Here is a 17,586-nt window from a genome sequence, read left to right as displayed (position 1 = left end):
GAAATGGGGTTGTCCTGAGGACACTACGCCTGTACGTATGGTTCGTAGGCAAGTTGAAACTGTTCTAAGAACACTTGCGGTGTCCTGAAATGTTCGTAAATAAACAAAATGGGTGTGTCCTGAGGACGGTATGCCTGTCCGTTTTGTTCGCAGGCAAGTTGAAACTGTTCTAAGAACACATCATGTGTCCTGGGATGTTCGTAAATAAACAAAATCGGGGTGTCCTGAGTACGCTATACCTGTCCGTACTGTTCGTAGCCAAGTTGAAATTGTTCTAAGAACACCTCAAGTGTCCTGGGATGTTCATAAATAAACAAAATGGGAGTGTTTTGAGGACGCTAGCCCTGTCCGAATTGTTCGCAAGCAAGCTGAAACTGTCCTAAGAACACACATGGTGTCCTGAAATGTTCGAAAATAAACGAAATGTGTGTGTCCTGAGGACGGTATCCCTGTCAGTTTTGTTCGCAGGCAAGTTGAAACTGTTCTAAGAACACATGCAGTGTCCTGAAATGTTCGTAAATGGACGAAATGGGGTTGTCCTGAGGACGCTGTCCGTATTGCTCACTAGCAAGTTGAAAGTGTTCTAAGAACACATCATGTGTCCTGGGATGCTCGTAAATAAACAAAATGGGGGTATCCTGAGGACTCTATGCCTGTACGTACTGTTCGTAGGCAAGTTGAAACTGTTCTAAGAACACTCATCATGTCTGTGGACATTAAAAGTGCCCATATGGCATAGTTAAAATGTTTGACTCTATGGGTGTGATATGCTGCGGTGGTTGTGGCCAGGGCATAGAGTCTTGGGAGCATGGCCACATGGCCATACACCCAAGACTCTATGCCCTGGCCACAACCACCGCAGCATATCACACCCATAATGGTTTATAATTTTGGGATCCAAGAACAAATTTATAAGCAACAAAGTTATAAGCCACTATGGGTGTGATATGCTGTGGTGGTTGTGGGCAGGGCCTATAGTCTTGGGTGCATGGACAAGACCAAATTTATAAGCACCAAAGTTATAAGTCACTATGGGTGTGATTTGCTGCGATGGTTGTGCTTATTATAATATACTTACTGTTTGGTCTAGTAACTGGAGTACATGTATTTCTTGTTCATTTCTGTGATGAAAGAAAAGATCATGTTAGTATTGGTATTTTGTAACGACTTATAACATTGAATAATCAACATTTTTTTTACCCTCATATTTAGTAGATTACAAACCAGTGTACTGTGCAATTTGCTCAGTTTCTGTGTTTGTTGCTCATTGGGTCTGTGAGAGAAAGGAAAATCCATGGTGGATTAAAAAAAACCCTTTTTGTTATGCTACAGTCTATTTGTTTGTTTGTTTTCAGTGTTCACGTGTTGTTTCTGGCTAATGCTCTATATATTGGCTCGTTGCAGATTTTTGGAGCAGTTAGATACCTGTTGACATATTGTAACTGTGTATTTTTTTGTTATAATGAAGTGGTATTGATTTATCTGTTTGGATATTGTACAATTTTGGAGCAGTTAGATACCAGTTGGCGTATTCTAAATGTCTATTTTGTGTTATAATGTAGTGGTATTGATTTATCTGTTTGGTTATTGAAAATCCTGGGGTAGTTAAATACCAGTTGGTGTATTCTAACTGTTCATTGTTTGATATAATTTAGTGGTATTCATTTATCTGTTTAGTTGTTGCAGAATCTTGGGGCAGTTAGATACCTGTTGGCATATTCTAACTGTTTACAGTTTTTTATAATGAAGTGGTATTGATTTATCTGTTTGGTTATTGTAAAATCTTGGGGCAGTTAGATACCAGTTGGCGTATTCTAACTATCTATTTTTTTAATATAATTTAGTAGTATTCATTTATCTGTTTAGTTGTTGTAGAATCTTGGGGCAGTTATATAGCTGCTGGCATATTGTAACAGTTTATAGTTTTTTAATAGAAGTTTAGTTAATGTTTAAGTACAGTTTAGTTAATACATTTTGGTTTTAAGAAGATTAAATAAGCATTTGTAAGACTTGCAGGTAATCTCTGCTTTAGAGTAATGCTACTATCATTACATTCGAACCATCCAAATTCATATATGCAGTATAGTGACCTGCATTGGTTGTGGCTCCTGTGTGGTAGATTATACCTATTGTTGTGAAGGTTTTCTTACCAAGTGATACTTGACCATGTGTGAATCCAGTCAGCTTGCAGTTGTTTTTGGTACCATCTGCATTGTGACGTAGAAGCATTAGTATTACGTATTTACTATGTGTTTGTATTAGTAAGGTGGAGTGATTATCCGAATTGCAGGTAGTACATAATCTACCATGGTTTGCATTTTGTACAAGTTGCTGAAATGGAACGGATTCACAATTAGGTACATTAGAAATTCTTGTGAATCTTCCTGTGAGTTTATAGTGAATTTCACCATTTCAGCACAGTAGTCCAATTGTTGTCTTATTCCATAAACACTATTGTCAGGATTGTTTGTTGCGTTTCTATGAAGTACTAACATTTGCAAACACAATTGGTCTGTACTGTGTAAGTAAATGTTGTCAACAATTGGTGAAATTTGCATAGCAATTTACACCAATTACATTTGAAAGTTTAAATGGACCAGGTAGTTCTGTATCCGAGTGCTTTTTTTTTAGTTTGTCTTCCTTTTTTGAAGAAGTACCTGGTTTACTTGCCCTAATAGTTTCTTTTTTGTTTGTGGTACTTGATGAAGTATTAGGTTTTTTTATTCTCTTTGGAGGATTTGCAGTTACATCCTGTTGCATTTCTGTTTGATTTAGTTTTCTTTTAGAACATTTTACTTTTTGTGGAACAGGATATGTTTTTAGATGGGGGTGTATAGTGAACGAAGTCTATTGTATTCTAAAATGCAAGGAATATCAGCTTTTACTTTACTTTCATCAAAGTTGATTAGAAATAGCCCGTCAAGTGTACGTAACCGTGATAGTGCTACGTAGCTTATGCCTTCTTTAAAGACTGTGTTACCAATGTCTATCAATGCTTTGTCTAGGGTAAGACCTTGTGATTTATGAATGGTGACTGCGTATGCAAGAGTTAGAGAAAATTGTTCTCTGCGTACATACATGCGTACATACATGTCTTTGAAGAGAAGGAATTGAGCTGTTGAGCGTCCTATCCTTTTCACTTCTGAAAATTTGTCAAAGAGAATATTGACAAACTGAATGTTGTTGTCACGTGGGTATGTTTGAAAGCCAACAACTGTACCCAGTGCTCCATTAACTAGTCCTTGATCCACGTCAAGGTTACGTTTAAGCATTACTCTGCAATTTAAAGATAATTTTAATATTTTTTCCAATCCAGCTGTGTGGAGAGATTGAATTTTCTAAACTGTTTAGTCTCGTTGTGGCTTGTTCACACATGGGTAGTGTCATACCATGTATGTCTAGTTTGTCTGTGGCGCTAATTTCAATTATTGGTTGCATTTCATTTTTTAACATTGTTTCATTGAATTTGAAACAGCTTGCAAGAGTTGCCATTAAGGCCATACAATTGAAATTTGTGTGGGCTAATTGTTCCATAACATCCGTAGCACATGCATTATCGCCATAAAGTGCATGAATGTGCTGGGTTTTCAATATTGCTTGTGCTTCTTGACATAATATACCAACTCTAATACTTTTTAAGATGTTGGCATAAGTGAGATCTGGAGATTGCCGCATGTTTTCTGTTCATTCTCTGTATTGGAAATGTTGCCAAAGGTTGACATTTCCAATGCTGCCAACAGTTTTACGGCAGAGTTTGTGTCCTAAGCTTTTAAACATAGGCTCACCTTTCATTGGTCTCAATTGAAGAAGATCTCCGAAAACAATAATGTGTTTGCCTCCAATGAGCTCTACAAAGTTTTTGTGAGTACTTCTTGTAATCTGAGGTGAATCAAAGCCAACATTAGGTTGGAGACCATGCTCACTTCATCTATTAGTAACATTTTCATTTGTTTTAATACTCTGCGTAGTTCCATTGCAGCTTGTGTAGAAAGTTTGTAATAGTCTAATTTGGTTTGGTGTTCTACTGGCAGGAGTAGTAATTGGTGTAAAGTGACACCGCCTATGTTGAAGGCAGCTAAACCTGTGGGGCCAGTGACCACAGCTGACAATTTGTTGTTTGTTAATTGTTAAAGGAATTTACTGATGATTTTGATTAAGAATGTTTTGCCAGAACCAGCTTCACCACTGACGTACAGTAGTATAGGTTTGTAATTTTGGCAGGTGCATTATTTGTTTTCATGTTGTACACCACGTGCAAATTCTTTTGTTACTTCTTGAAAAATGCTACGTTGCTCATTGTTTAGTTTTGATTGTAGTATAGTTAAATCTTCTTTATCTTCATACTGACACATGGTGTTTTCTAATTCTGTCATAGCTAATTCTGCCTCATTTGTTATTAGTGACTCTCCCAGTGGTTCTTGGCTTCCTGTTACAGAAGGTTGACTACTGTCAGGAGTGTCCTTATCTAGTTGGGCCTGGAGTAGTTCTTCGTGTTGCTGTTCATTGTGCAACATTGTTTTGTACTGTGTAAAGTTTACATCGGTTATAGTGCTTTTATTTGCTTTGAAAGCGTCTTCATAGGAGTCATAGTTATCTAGTATTTCTTGTTCTTTTCTCCATGGTTTAAAGAGTTGTAGCAGGGACATGTAATATACTTCTTTATGTTGAGGAGTCCTTAATGACAATTTGATATGATTAATTAAATTTGGTTTGGTGAGTTGTACTAAGCTGCCTTCACAATTTGACACTCTGTATTTACCTTTGTTTTCATCTGGTTTTATATTATTTTTGTATGTGAAGTTTTGGGCTATGTGGTATAGACACATGGTTTCCAAAGTGGTACTTCTGTTTGGGTAGTATGTGTCCAGTAAATTGTTTTTTAAAATGTCTTGGCTGTTGGGATCATGTTTGGTTATTGTTTCTATATCGTCGTATGATTTTAGAACTCTTTTTCTAGTTGTATCAGGACCAAGACTTAGCCATACTATATTTTCAGATTTTCCATACAAAGCCGTACCATTTAAACAATCTGCTGCTTCATAGGAGCCACATTCTCTCTGGGAGAGCATTTTTATGCCCAAGCTGTATAACTTCTGAGACAATGTTTTGTCTGATGACAGGTCATTCCAGAGGTCTTGGAGCTCTGTTTTTTCTGCTTTAGTTAAGTATGCTGTAACACATCGTGCAACTGCAGTGGAATTGTCTGCAATGTACTGCACATCTGTGTTTGCATTCCATAAGTGGGCAATGATTGCATTGTAATCATTGATATATTTTTCTTCTTCTGTTCTTTTTATGTAATATATATTTTTAGGTGATTTACCTTTAACACTATGTCTAACAGAAGACATGAAGTTGTTTACTTGACCTGTTTTTGTAACCGGTTTAGGGAAACCAAAGAGGCATTTGGTGTAGTATTTCCCTTTGTTTTTGTATTTGCAACAACAATATTTGCCACATTTGTGTCTTTGAAATTGTAAAATTTGTGCATGAAGATCACTATTTGTTGCTTCTGATGGAATTTCACAAGTGACATATTTTTCAATAAACTGTAACACAGTGGCGTCATTGTCTTGACCAAATTTAGGAGCATCTTTAATCCATAAAAGCATGTGGATATGTGGTCCTCCTCTGGCTTGGTATTCTTTTCTCCAAAAGAAGTGTTGCACTTTTCCGAGGGGAGGAACAGTTTTATTACAAATAAAGTGTAGCATAGCAATGAAGCGATGGTGAAAATATCTTGAAACATTAACAGGATCTAGAGAACAAAGTTCGCCAGGTGTTAGTATATCTGTGTTTGTTTTGTTTTTGTTTGATATGCGTAGGAAATCATGTAAATCTCCCATGCATATTCTGCACAACTTAATACAACAAACCAAGTGGGTGGGTGTGATAATCTAATGATTACACTGTATGAATGATCAAGAACCACGAGACCTCAGCCAGTAAGTAGTTTTTCTTTGGACTGAAAGAGAGCCCAATTCTTTATTGACGAAATTCTTTTCTTTTCAGAACAAAACAGAAAAAAGATACATCTGCTTCCGTGTTCAGCAATTCTTCATGGAGAGGATCGTCTCGTTTGATTGGCCACGTTTACCTGGGTAAGTTCTATTTTAAAGTCTCCTTATAGTCCTTTCTTTAGTTCTCTTTATCCTAACTCCTGTCTTTGCCTCTCTTCCTTTCCCTTTCCTTGTAGCTCTGTTTATTATTTTATTTACTCTGTTTGACCTTTCTTGTCTTTTCTCTTCTTCTATTCTGAAAGGGTCTTTCCTTTGGCTTTTCTGTTTAGCTTGTAACTAAGCGGATAGACTTCAATTGTCCTCGTCCTCCCCTCAGACTTCAAGCAGTTTACCCTTTGTCTCTTTCTATAGACTTGCAGAGCTTCAGTTGGCTTGCATATTTCTCAATCACACTGCTGGCTTCTGTTTCCTTTCAAAAGTTCGTTTCGAAGTGACTACTTTTTATTAAAGTTCTCTTTTCCCTAACTTCTCACACTTGAGGAAGCTCACTTGTTTTATTCTTTTAAAATATTTCTTACGGTTGTAACTTTCCCCCTAGTGTAGTTTTCCCTGTTTCCTTTGTGTTCTCACATCGTCTTTTCCCCTTATTTCTTTCCTTATGTAAACTTCTTTTATAGATCGTAGTGCTTGACTCCTCCTTACGGATACAACTTCACCCCTTTTTAGAGTCTCTGCTCCCTTTTTAGGTTAAATTAGCCTGTCTGCTCTCTTTGCCGGCCTCCCTGTGGTTCCTAGCCCTTGACTCCTCCTCGTGATACGGAGCGGTTACCTGCGAGCGGCGTCTCTCCTTTTTTTTTCACCCGATCGGTGAACGAGTACTCGTCCGCTGCTCCTTTGCTTCCGGACCTCAAACCTTTCCTCCGGACTCTGCTCGATACCTTCACTTTTCGTCGTGGAGACCGTCTCTCTCTTTCCTTCACTCCGCTGGCGGGGAACAGTTTGTTGCGATCCGCGCCTCCTCACAACACTGTACGCGGTACCATTTTCTCTTCTCTGGGCGAAACAGCTACTCTTGTTCCGGCGACTGAACAAGACCTATATTACTATTGAACTTCTTTAACCAAACTATGCGCAACGGCGCAACGGGACTCTCGCCACCTCGTCTTCCAACAGTTAATTAATACTCCCAGCTGAGACCGTTGGGCTCGACCTCCTCCTCGTCGCCCACCGTTTCCTAGGAAACCAAACACAGGGTTAGAGGAAAGGTCCTACATGTTTTACTTCCTGCTTTCATATCTCCCCTCAATAAGGCTTTATGGTCCGGTTTGCATTAAATGAAAGCAGTTTCTGCAGTAAGACATCCACATTGTCACAGTGGGCCAAGGTTTCTTATCATACAACGTACATCTCCATGACATCGAAACCAGTACTCTTTAGTACCACGCATGTTTGCTAATAGATTTGTAATACTTGATTGTAAAACCTCATCTTTTTGTTGGACTTTTTGTAATAATTGTGTAGCCGACATATTTTGAAAGTGGGATCCTGATTTTAATGTGTGTGCAACTCTGTAACATAAAGTTGCTAGTTCACTTTCAAAGAGTAGGTGGAATATGTATTCCACATTTTGTCTAAATCTGGGATCTTCAGAATACATCCGTAACAAGCGGTATTCTGATGCTGTTATTTGAATAGGTCTATCATCGTAACTTCCTCCTTTGCCAGTAGGAAAGAGTAGAGGAAAAGCATGTGCTTCTATACTTTTTCCAATATGCTGATTGGTGATCCTTTTGTATGTCGCATTTGGTACGTTTCTAGTGCATCTTCTACGGTGTCATTAGAGTGCTATGGATGAATTGTATAATGGTCTAAAGTATTGGATACTGTAGCAGGATCTAGAAGCTCATTTTGACCAGCTTCTGGTGACTCTTGAATTATTTCAGTGGTTTTCTTCAATATTAATTTCTTTGTGCTATTCATTATTGTCTTTCAGATATTACAAGGCTTGTCTAACTTTATGTAAGTCTACCAGTTGTTGCCAAATATTTTTTTTGTCTTTTGTAGGTACACCATTTACTAAGATGATTAAAGATTGCTCCATTGGACGTTGCACTCCCAGAGTGTGCACATTTTGTTTTAGATCTAATGGTAAATACACTATTTTGCCACAAATGCCTTTCACCAATTCAGAGGGAGGTAATTTTGCTGTTTTTGGCTGAAGGAGTATTATTGCTTGAAAGGGGTGCACTGTTTGAATTACGGTGCTCTCATATAAATTGAGTTGTTGTAGGGGTTTTGGTAGTGGGAATAATTCCAAATTATTTGTGATAGCACATGAAGGAGTTTGGTTGTTGTCAGGTTTTGTAGTGCAGTAACTGCAAAGTATTAAGGGGTCAGTTATTTCGTATTTGTTTTCTGCTATAAGGTAGAGAGATAATTCAAACCATTTAGAATCTTCATTGTCTTCTATTTTGTATGTTAGGTCTACAGTTTTTGTGTTACTTTTATAAAAGGTTCTGCGGCAACATACACACACATGGTTTGGTACTTCAGCAGATGTACTTCTAAAATTCAGTATTTCTTTTTTGTATGTGTGTAGTAGAAGGTTGCCATGCATAGAATTGTTGCTAATTTGTTTTAAAGCTATTTCATTCTGTAAGTGGCTTTCACTTCCAAAATATTTTTTCTGAATAGAATTGATTTCTTCAAGTATGTCTTTTGCTGTACCATGTAGAAGAATGTTATTTAAATTGGCTAGTGCTAAAGCAGGACTTTTAGCATAGTACAGTTTATAGACTAGATTTCTTATAGTTGAATGATGTGTTGATATCATTTTGATATGATGGAAGGTGGTTTTGCAAGTAGGTCCTGAAATACAGGCCAATGAATGTCCTTGTAGTCCTGTGTACTTGCGCACTGGACAGGTATCCATATTTTGCTGTAGTTTAATTTTGATTTTGTCTTTGCCTTTCACATACTAATTGAGGAATTGGCGTAAAGACTTGAAAGATTTTTTGGGAATGTTACACATTGACGTGCATGGCCATTTGTATACTAGACGTTCTGGTTCAGTTGAATTGAGAGGTAATTCTAAGTTTTCTGGGGATATTTTTGTAAGCAGTATTTCTTGTTCCATTATGGTATTATTAACTTTTTCATAATCTCGTCCACTGCTATGTATGGCAATTGTATTTGTTTGCTTTTGTTTGACTCTGTGACGGAACATTTTTGCTAAAATACTTTTTTTGGTATGCTTACTTGGCACTATATCAAGATTTATAGGAGCAGTTTTATCAGTAGTGGCAGCTGAATTTTTGTTAATTGTTTTCTGTTTGGTTTTACATTTTGATAGAGGAGGCAAAGTTTCTGTACTTGATGCTTGTTTTGCTAAATGACTGTATTAGCTGTTTTGTTTAAACTTTTTTTACAACTTCTGCTAGAGATGGATCCTTATTTTGGACACTTCTATTTTCATTTGCTCTACTTCTGCGTTGCTTTCTACGGACTTGATTTTTGGTAGGCATTCTTTAGGGTCTGTTGAAAAAAATAAAGAAGGTATGGGTTGGGGTGTTCTGCAATGTATGTGTGCTGTGTGCATGAGTGTCTGGGTATGATGATAAAGATGTATGTGATAGTGTGTGATTGTGCATTGGGCAACTACAACTAGTTGGGATGGGTATTCTTGAATTTATGTGCTACTAAACTGGGGTTCAGATGACAGTAGCAAGTAAGCTAGTGGTGTGGAGAAGTACAAATAGTAAATCTAAGGGTATACAATTAAACAGTTGTTTGTTCTATCATATCAAAATTCTAGGGGCTGAGTTAGTCATTTGTGTGCCAAAAAATGGGAATTTGTGCGCCATTCTGCCTGTAAATATCTGTTTAAGAAATGGGGATTTGTGGACAGAATGGTGCACAATCCCTATTTTTAGGTGCAGAAATAGCATGAATTAACCTTACAGTGTATTTGGGTAATAGTACAAGCATTATGGTTGTATTTAACTTACTTTTTTTCTGGAATGAGCAGATTTCTTCTTAGTTGTTCTTTGTACTTAAATGTGGCTGCTTCTTTTCAGGAGAGTGGTCTTCACTGCAATTGTAAAGGAAACAAATTAGTAATTTTGTTTGTATATAGCACTGATTTTAATTTAGAGATTGATTTTTATGTTTTTGTACAAGTATTGTTGTTTGATATTTGAACATAGTTTGTGCATGCAATTTTGTTTGAGTATGTTAACTCTTTACATTGTACTTTAAATATGTTAGTTCAACATGCTTTGAAAATGTGTGTGTAAAAAAAATGAAATAGCAGATAGGTTTGGAAGTGACAGTTTATTAAAGAGATGGGAAAAAAGACAGTAGGTTCATTTTATAGGTTATACAAGCTAAAAGTCAGTTAATTTGTTTATATGAATCTATAAGAATTGTAAATGTATTATACAGAAAATATGTATACCTGTAGTTTGTGTTCATGCATATGGATATACATGCAGCTGCAAGTAGAAATCTTGGATACTTGTACAGTATTTCTTGTAGAATGTGCTTTCCAATGATATGACACTTGTACTCAAAGAGATTAACAGTACATTTGAAGTGCTGATCTATGATGATGCATTTAGATGTAGAGGTCTTGGATGTGATTGGTGGATGGTCGTGTGACTGCTTAGCTATATCCAATGAGGGAATGGGACAGAAAGTGAAATGGAAATGGTAGAAAGACTGTCTATGTTACGATATGTCCGCAGACATGGCGGTAGTCCGTGGACATCGCGTGTTACATCCGGGGATTTGGGGGTGGGAAGGCATGCAGATGAGAATGGGCAGAGCAAGGGATTGGTCAGTAAAGTTTAGTGGGTGTGTTGTGCCAGGAGAGAGTTTCTCAGATACTCTTTTTGCTGAGAGAAGAACAGATAGCTATGGCTGTGTGTTTCAGAAAACAGATTGTTTGGATTTTGGGAGACTCGTGGATACATTGATTGAAGGTGCATGCAGAAAGCTGTGGAGTAACTGTAGATCTTGGATTCCCACATGTGGAAGTGCACTGGCATGGAGTACGTTGAATGAAGTGGTTGGACTTGTAATGCATTGTGGAGGGAACAGTTTGGGACATGTGTCTGGAATTTCTTTGCAATTTGCAATGAAAGAAGGACTTGGGAAGGTCATGGACATGTTTCCGAATTCTCAAGTAATTTTTTCACGGATTGCGCAGAGACAAATGTGGCTTTGTTCTTCTTCATTTGGTCCACAAATTGAGAAAGCAAAGCGCAATGTCAATAAGGCTGTGTGTGCTTTTCTAAGAGAATTTGGCATGTCCTCTTTTCACAATGAAAATATTATGTTTCGTAGCACATACATTTTTCGCAGAGATGGAGTCCATCTTACTTATGCTGGCAGTCAGATTTTTCTGAGAAATGTACAAAATGCATTGCAACCTTTTTTGGAATTACAGCATCCATCTTGTAGTAGGTGTTGAGCATTTCAAATTTTTCAAACACAGACAAACACCACCAAAAGGCTCTTTTCAGAGCCACCACTTCCTCCCAGACAAAACTGCAATGGTTATGATAGGGCAGCACCCCAAATTTTTAGATGTTTGCTGACTGTCTGCGAACTTCTAAAAAAATACACAAGGCCCTACTTCATTTATTTTCACTTCTATTTTTAAACTGTGAAAGGAGGCTCTGAAAAGAGCCTTTATTTTTTTATTTTTGTTTTATATTTTTTTTGTTTTTTTATACACAACACACTAGGAGAGGAGGGAAAAGGAGGGTAAGGTGGGAACACCAACCACAGGGATAACAAAGGGCGGGTGGAGAGTGGAAGATGTAGAGTGGGTCTTACTTTAGTAGTGAGCAGATCTTCTCGTGCTCAGAGACCAGAGTCTCAAAAGCACTTTGAAGTCTCTCCCCCCTGCAGAGTACTGCGTCACAGTACATACACACAACTGTGACCCTCGAAAGGTAAGGGTCATCAGCATTGCGTATGGCCTGTGAGGCAACTTGAGGAATACGCTGTCCCACAGGAGTGTTCCTTGTGGTGACAGGATCAGAAACGGAGGATGTAGTAGAGGAAGTCAACCTGCTACACTCCTCGCAAGGTACAACATTGCGAATGGCCCCAGTGTGGAATGACCTTAGGTGTCGCTTCATAGTAGTTGTCCCAAAGCTGTATGAACCAAGCCTCCCGTGACTGAGTACCATTTTGCACTCATTGCAGGTGACTTGGTTCGCACGCGCCTTGGGTACATTACCATGAACGGTAAATAACCGCCACACCCAAGACTCACGCTGAGTGCTGGTAGTAGGGACTTCCACTACCTCATTCTCGTTATCCTCTTCATCCTCCTCTGCATCCTCACTCCTGTTCCCCTCTTCAGGCCCTTGGGGAGGTGGTGGTGGTGGAGGGGGTGGTGGTGGTGCTGAGGCAGATGTAGCACCAGGTGGCAGTACTGCAGCCATGGATGCCATCAGGTTTCAGATGAAAATCTGGAAAGTTGGCAGCAAAATGCACTGTGCTCTGTAAAATAGCCAGAAACACAATGAGAATGAACTCTAGGGTGTAGCCTTTTATAGGGGTGCTTGTGCGCAGTTCGTGGACACACGCGCTGTCCGGTGACAGATCGAACACCAAACAAAGGTTCAAAAAGTCCCAAAAAGTATGCAGAAACTCAGGATTACTGTCTGGGGCTTGTGCTATGGTGATTTATTATTGAAAGATATTGTGGATTGCTTGAAAAGGTAGTTTTAAATTGTTCGGCGACACAAACAGTGTCCGCAGTCAGAACACACGCTCAGCGTGGGTGCGGTCATATGATAGCTTCGCGAACATGTCCGCAAAGGGAGCGGGTGTCCGCAAGACACCAAATGCACTGAAACTGTTTTGCGCGTGCGCGTTGGTGTTCTACGGACACTGTTCGGGTCCTGAAACTAATTAAAAGTGCTTCACAAGCGAAACAAACAGTTACGAACAGGCGTTTGGTCTTAGAACAGTTTCAACTCGCTTGTGAACAATACGGACAGGCATAGAATCCTCAGGACACCCCCATTTTGTTTATTTGCGAACATCCCGGGACACTTGATGTGTTCTTAGAACAGTTTGAACCTGCTTATGAACAGCACGAACAGGTCTAGCATCTTCAGGACACCCCCATTTTGTTTATTTACAAACATTTCAGGACACAGCGTGTGTTCTTAGGACAGTTTCAGTTTGACTCCGAACAATACAGACAGGAATAGCGTCCTCAGGACACACCCATTTCGGTTATTTACGAAAATTTCAGGACACCGCATGTGTTCCTAGAACAGTTTCAACTCGCCTGCGAACAATACTGACAGGTATAGCGTCATCAGGACACCCCCATTTTGTTTATTTACGAATATTTCAGGACACCGTGTGTGTTCTTAGGACAGTTCCAGCTTGCCTCCGAACAATACGGACAGGTATAGCATCCTCAGGACACCCCCATTTTATTTATTTACGAACATTTCAGGATACTATCTGTGTTCTTAGAACAGTTTCAACTCACCTGCGAACAATACGGACATGTCTAGCGTCCTCAGGACACCCCCCTTTTGTTCATTTACGAACATTTCAGGACACTGCATGTGGTAGTTTGATTGCGGACATCCCAAACACCGGGTGTGTTCTTAGAACAGTTTCAACTTGCATGCGAACTGTACGGACAGATATATAGCCTGATTCATGGAATTATTTGCGTGAAAAACACAGATTTGTGCGCCTTTCTGGCCAAAAATCCCTGTTTGAAGTATGGGGATTTTCGGGCAGAAAGGCGTGCAAATCTGGGTTTTTCACACAAATAATTCCATGAATCAGGCAGATAGTGTCCTTAGGACGCCCCCATTTTCGTTTATTTACGGACATTCCGGACACTTGCGCTGTCCGCGGACACCTGAACTGCTTTTTAAAAAAAGACAAGAAATGAATTAGGACACAATATAATAATTTTCTTTATTTTATATGGATGTCAAATTTATGACAGAGAAGGTGAGGCAGAAACTGAAACAAACAAACAGGAGAATTGGGGGTTTCAAGAGGATTCATATGAGGTGAAGAAGGGATGGAAGTCTCATCAAAACGTTTTTGTTCATGGAGAGGATTTGGGGATAATTGAGTGGTATATGGTGAGGGGGTCAGGTACATGTGGGACAATGGTATCCAGTTTTTTCTTTCAAGTGATCCTCCACAAAGTTTTTTAAATTGTTGAAATTTTCCATGAGTATGTCCATTTTTTCTTCCATATGCTGGAAAGACTTATCTAATAATTATTTTTGTTTACTAATTTCAATGTTTGTATGGTCTGTACAAAAAAGAAAGTATATGTTAAATATATATAAAATAATATTTATTAATTGGTTTATACAGAAAAGTGTCTACCATTAGGTTCACTATCTTCAGACATTTCCTCACGAGGGAAATGCTCCTCTAGCCACTCCAGAGTACTAAACATTTCTGTGAGAAAAAAAGAATTATATCACTTTTTTGTATCTAATACAGACATTTTAGAAATATATGAGTAAAATGAAGTACACTTACTAGCTTCTGGTAAGGTGTGTTCTTACTGGTCTGTGCATCTGCTGTTGCTCTTAGTTGTGGAGTTTTTGTGAGGTAATCATGTTCGAAGGCTATTTTTCTTCTTTTGGTATATTCCATTTTAGAACATATTGTATTTAAATGAATGGTTGATGTGTTAGATATATAGGTTCCGCTTCTTATTTATTAGTACATATAATGTGTTTGTGTGCTGGTTTTTGAACTTATGAAGTGTTCATATGGCATGATATAACAATTTAAGATACCCCATGAGTTTTTAGGTAGTATTGCTGTTGTCCGTGTCCGTCTGCGGACATTCGCACAGTCCGCGGACATCAAAATCACTAGCTGGGGTTCAGTATGTTCTATGTTACATGTATATAAAGTCAGGGTTATTATGGTTAAGTTGTGCTATTAAAAACCTATGAAATTCAGTAAAAAGACTTTGTTAAAGGGACATTATGGTTAAGTTGCGCTACTAAAAACCTATGAAATTCAGTAAAAAAACGTTGTTAAAGGGACGTTATGGTTAGGTTGCGCTACTAAAAACCTATGAAATTCAGTAAAAAAACTTTGTTAAAGGGACGTCATGGTTCCAAGGAAAACTGAAAACACCTGAAATTAGCCAGTTATGGTAAGCTAAGCAACCATAACTCGCGCCACCACAGTGCACTCCTAAGACTAACACCCAGGACATCAAAGATGACATCACAAATGTCATTGATGACATCACTGATGACATCACATGTGCATTTACTTTTCATTAAATGTCTGTACAAGGGATTTTTATTATAATGTTGAAAAAAAAGTGTCAAGGATCATTGGAATAAATATCATGAACTAATTAGTGCATTAAGCAATGCATTGATATAAATAGCATTTTATTATGAAGTTCTATCCAGTATACTAAGTTATTCATGCAGAAACATAGGCATTGTGTGCAGCATACATGATGAAGATACAATATTCATAATGTTGATATGTTGAATAATAAAATGATAACTGCTTTCTTATTAGAGTTTTGCGTACTGTGAAATATGTAATAAGTAGCAAATAAAACCCACGTATTACATGATTGCATTATTACAGACAAAACACAAAGAGACAAGAACACATACAAATATGGGTATATAGAGGGAAAGTGAAGTAAGCAAAAAAGCAGAAGTAGTAGCAGAAACAATTCATAACATAACTGATTATCTTCATGCAAATAAATGATTGTTCTGTTTCAAAGCTGCTATTTACCCTATGTATATGTATCACATGATGTGACTGGATCCTAAGGAAAGTAGTGTGAGTACAATGTATACAAATATGAGCATATACAGGGAAAGTACAGTAATAAAAAAAACAACAGAACTATCAGAAAGTGCTGATAACTCTACTGATTATCTTCATGCACAGAAAGGATTGCTTGTGTCTTCCCCTATGTATATGTTTCATATGATATGACTGGACCCTAAGGGAATTATTGTAAGAACATACTTGAAGGATAAGGCTACAAATATAGTACGTTTACAATGTTTAGTTCCTGACTGTTACTGAAGAAAACCATGTGGCCTAGATGTTTCAGTAAAGGAAAAAAGAGGGAGCCAGACACGTGATGTCATCAGTGATGTCATCAATGGCTTTTGTGATGTCATCTTGCTTAGCTTACCATAACTGGCGAATTTCAGGGGTTTTTCGGTTTTACTTGGAACCATAACGTCCCTTTAACAAAGTTTTTTTACTGAATATATATATATATATATATATATATATATATATATATATATATATATATATATATATATATATATATATATATATATATATAGAACAATTATTTATTTGGGCACAGATGCCTACAAGTAAATTTTGTTTTGTTTATAGGTACACTTTCATAAGAGCATTATACTTCTACTAAAGGTTGGTGTAAATGTATTTATTTATTTATTGATTCTCGCATATTTGAATGGAGTGGAGGGACCAAAATACTTATAAGTAATTCTGTACATGTTTTATAGGTAAAAGTGAGGTAACTTATGCCAGGAGGACAACAAACAAGCCCTGAAGGTGGATTTAGAATAATCCGAAACACATTATATCAAAAGACTCACGCCTGTCTATACATTGTTTTCTGTTTGGTAATAGGAAAAAATCCCACTACTGTTCTTTGGAAATACCTGAGAAAATTGAATTCATCGGGTATTGTAATTAGTTTTTTAACAAAACTAAAAGAGTATTTTATGTGTATTTACTCAAAAGCTTTTGTTTGAAGTTATTTTGCATATTGAAAGGTAAACGTTATTTTGATTTCTAAAAGTCATATCTCTTTACTTGATTCAGTTGATTGATGAAAGATTGGTGGAGTTTTCTCCATTTGCAGTGCTTTTGGTTTACCGACTGGCAACAGTGGTTATTTTCTTGTTTCATTACTTGAAAACACACAAAAGGAACGGCTAGGAGGGCACCGTTTAACTACATACTCACTGTATTTGTGATCTGTGTACATGCCATTTGTTATAGAGCATGAATCTTCTGGTGTATCCTCATTCATCCTTTTTGTGCGTTGACTTGTTTTGCATGAATGTGGCCAAGCTGTGTTGTGCTTCATTGAGCTCCAGTGACATAATTACATAAGTATTTTCCTTTTAAAATTGCTTACGCAGTCACATTACTGGCTAGTTCAAACGGTGCGCACCATTTATGTCTAAGAACCTGTAACTTAACATATCCTGTATAGCAGAATGTCAACATAGACATGTTGCTGCTGCTGCATGTGATAATTCTGTGGTCTTGTGGATAGATTTCTGGCCACACATCTGTGTGATACGGATTTGAATCCCAACCATTGCAATTAATGATGGGGCAAACATTTTTTGTAATTACTTGAAAACACACATGGGGTGGCTATACACACTGCCCACTCTATGTTCCCTGGACTTGTGCCCTGTGTACCTGTCATTTGTTATAGAGCTTACATCTTCAGATGTGTACGTCATATATCTTTCATTCATTCTCATATTCTTCAATGTATGTATTTTTTTTTATTGTGATTTAATTTATCAAAACAAATGTATCACATCCATAAGTA

General features: G+C 37.7%; 1 long non-coding RNA gene across 1 annotated transcript in view; it reads left to right on the top strand.

Annotated features, from left to right (window-relative positions):
* The window catches only part of LOC138513014 (uncharacterized), a 502,796-nt gene that overhangs the window by 434,790 nt on the left and 50,420 nt on the right, over positions 1 to 17,586 (top strand). The window contains exon 3 of the long non-coding RNA XR_011281651.1: positions 6,013 to 6,101. This is a non-coding gene — a long non-coding RNA (uncharacterized lncRNA). The remainder of the gene's footprint in view (positions 1 to 6,012; positions 6,102 to 17,586) is intronic.

The sequence above is a fragment of the Ambystoma mexicanum genome, chromosome 12, assembly GCF_040938575.1.
Source record: "Ambystoma mexicanum isolate Mex_15411 chromosome 12, UKY_AmexF1_1, whole genome shotgun sequence".
NCBI classification, from domain to species: Eukaryota; Metazoa; Chordata; class Amphibia; order Caudata; family Ambystomatidae; genus Ambystoma; species Ambystoma mexicanum.
This window is presented reverse-complemented; position numbering and strand designations above follow the sequence as displayed.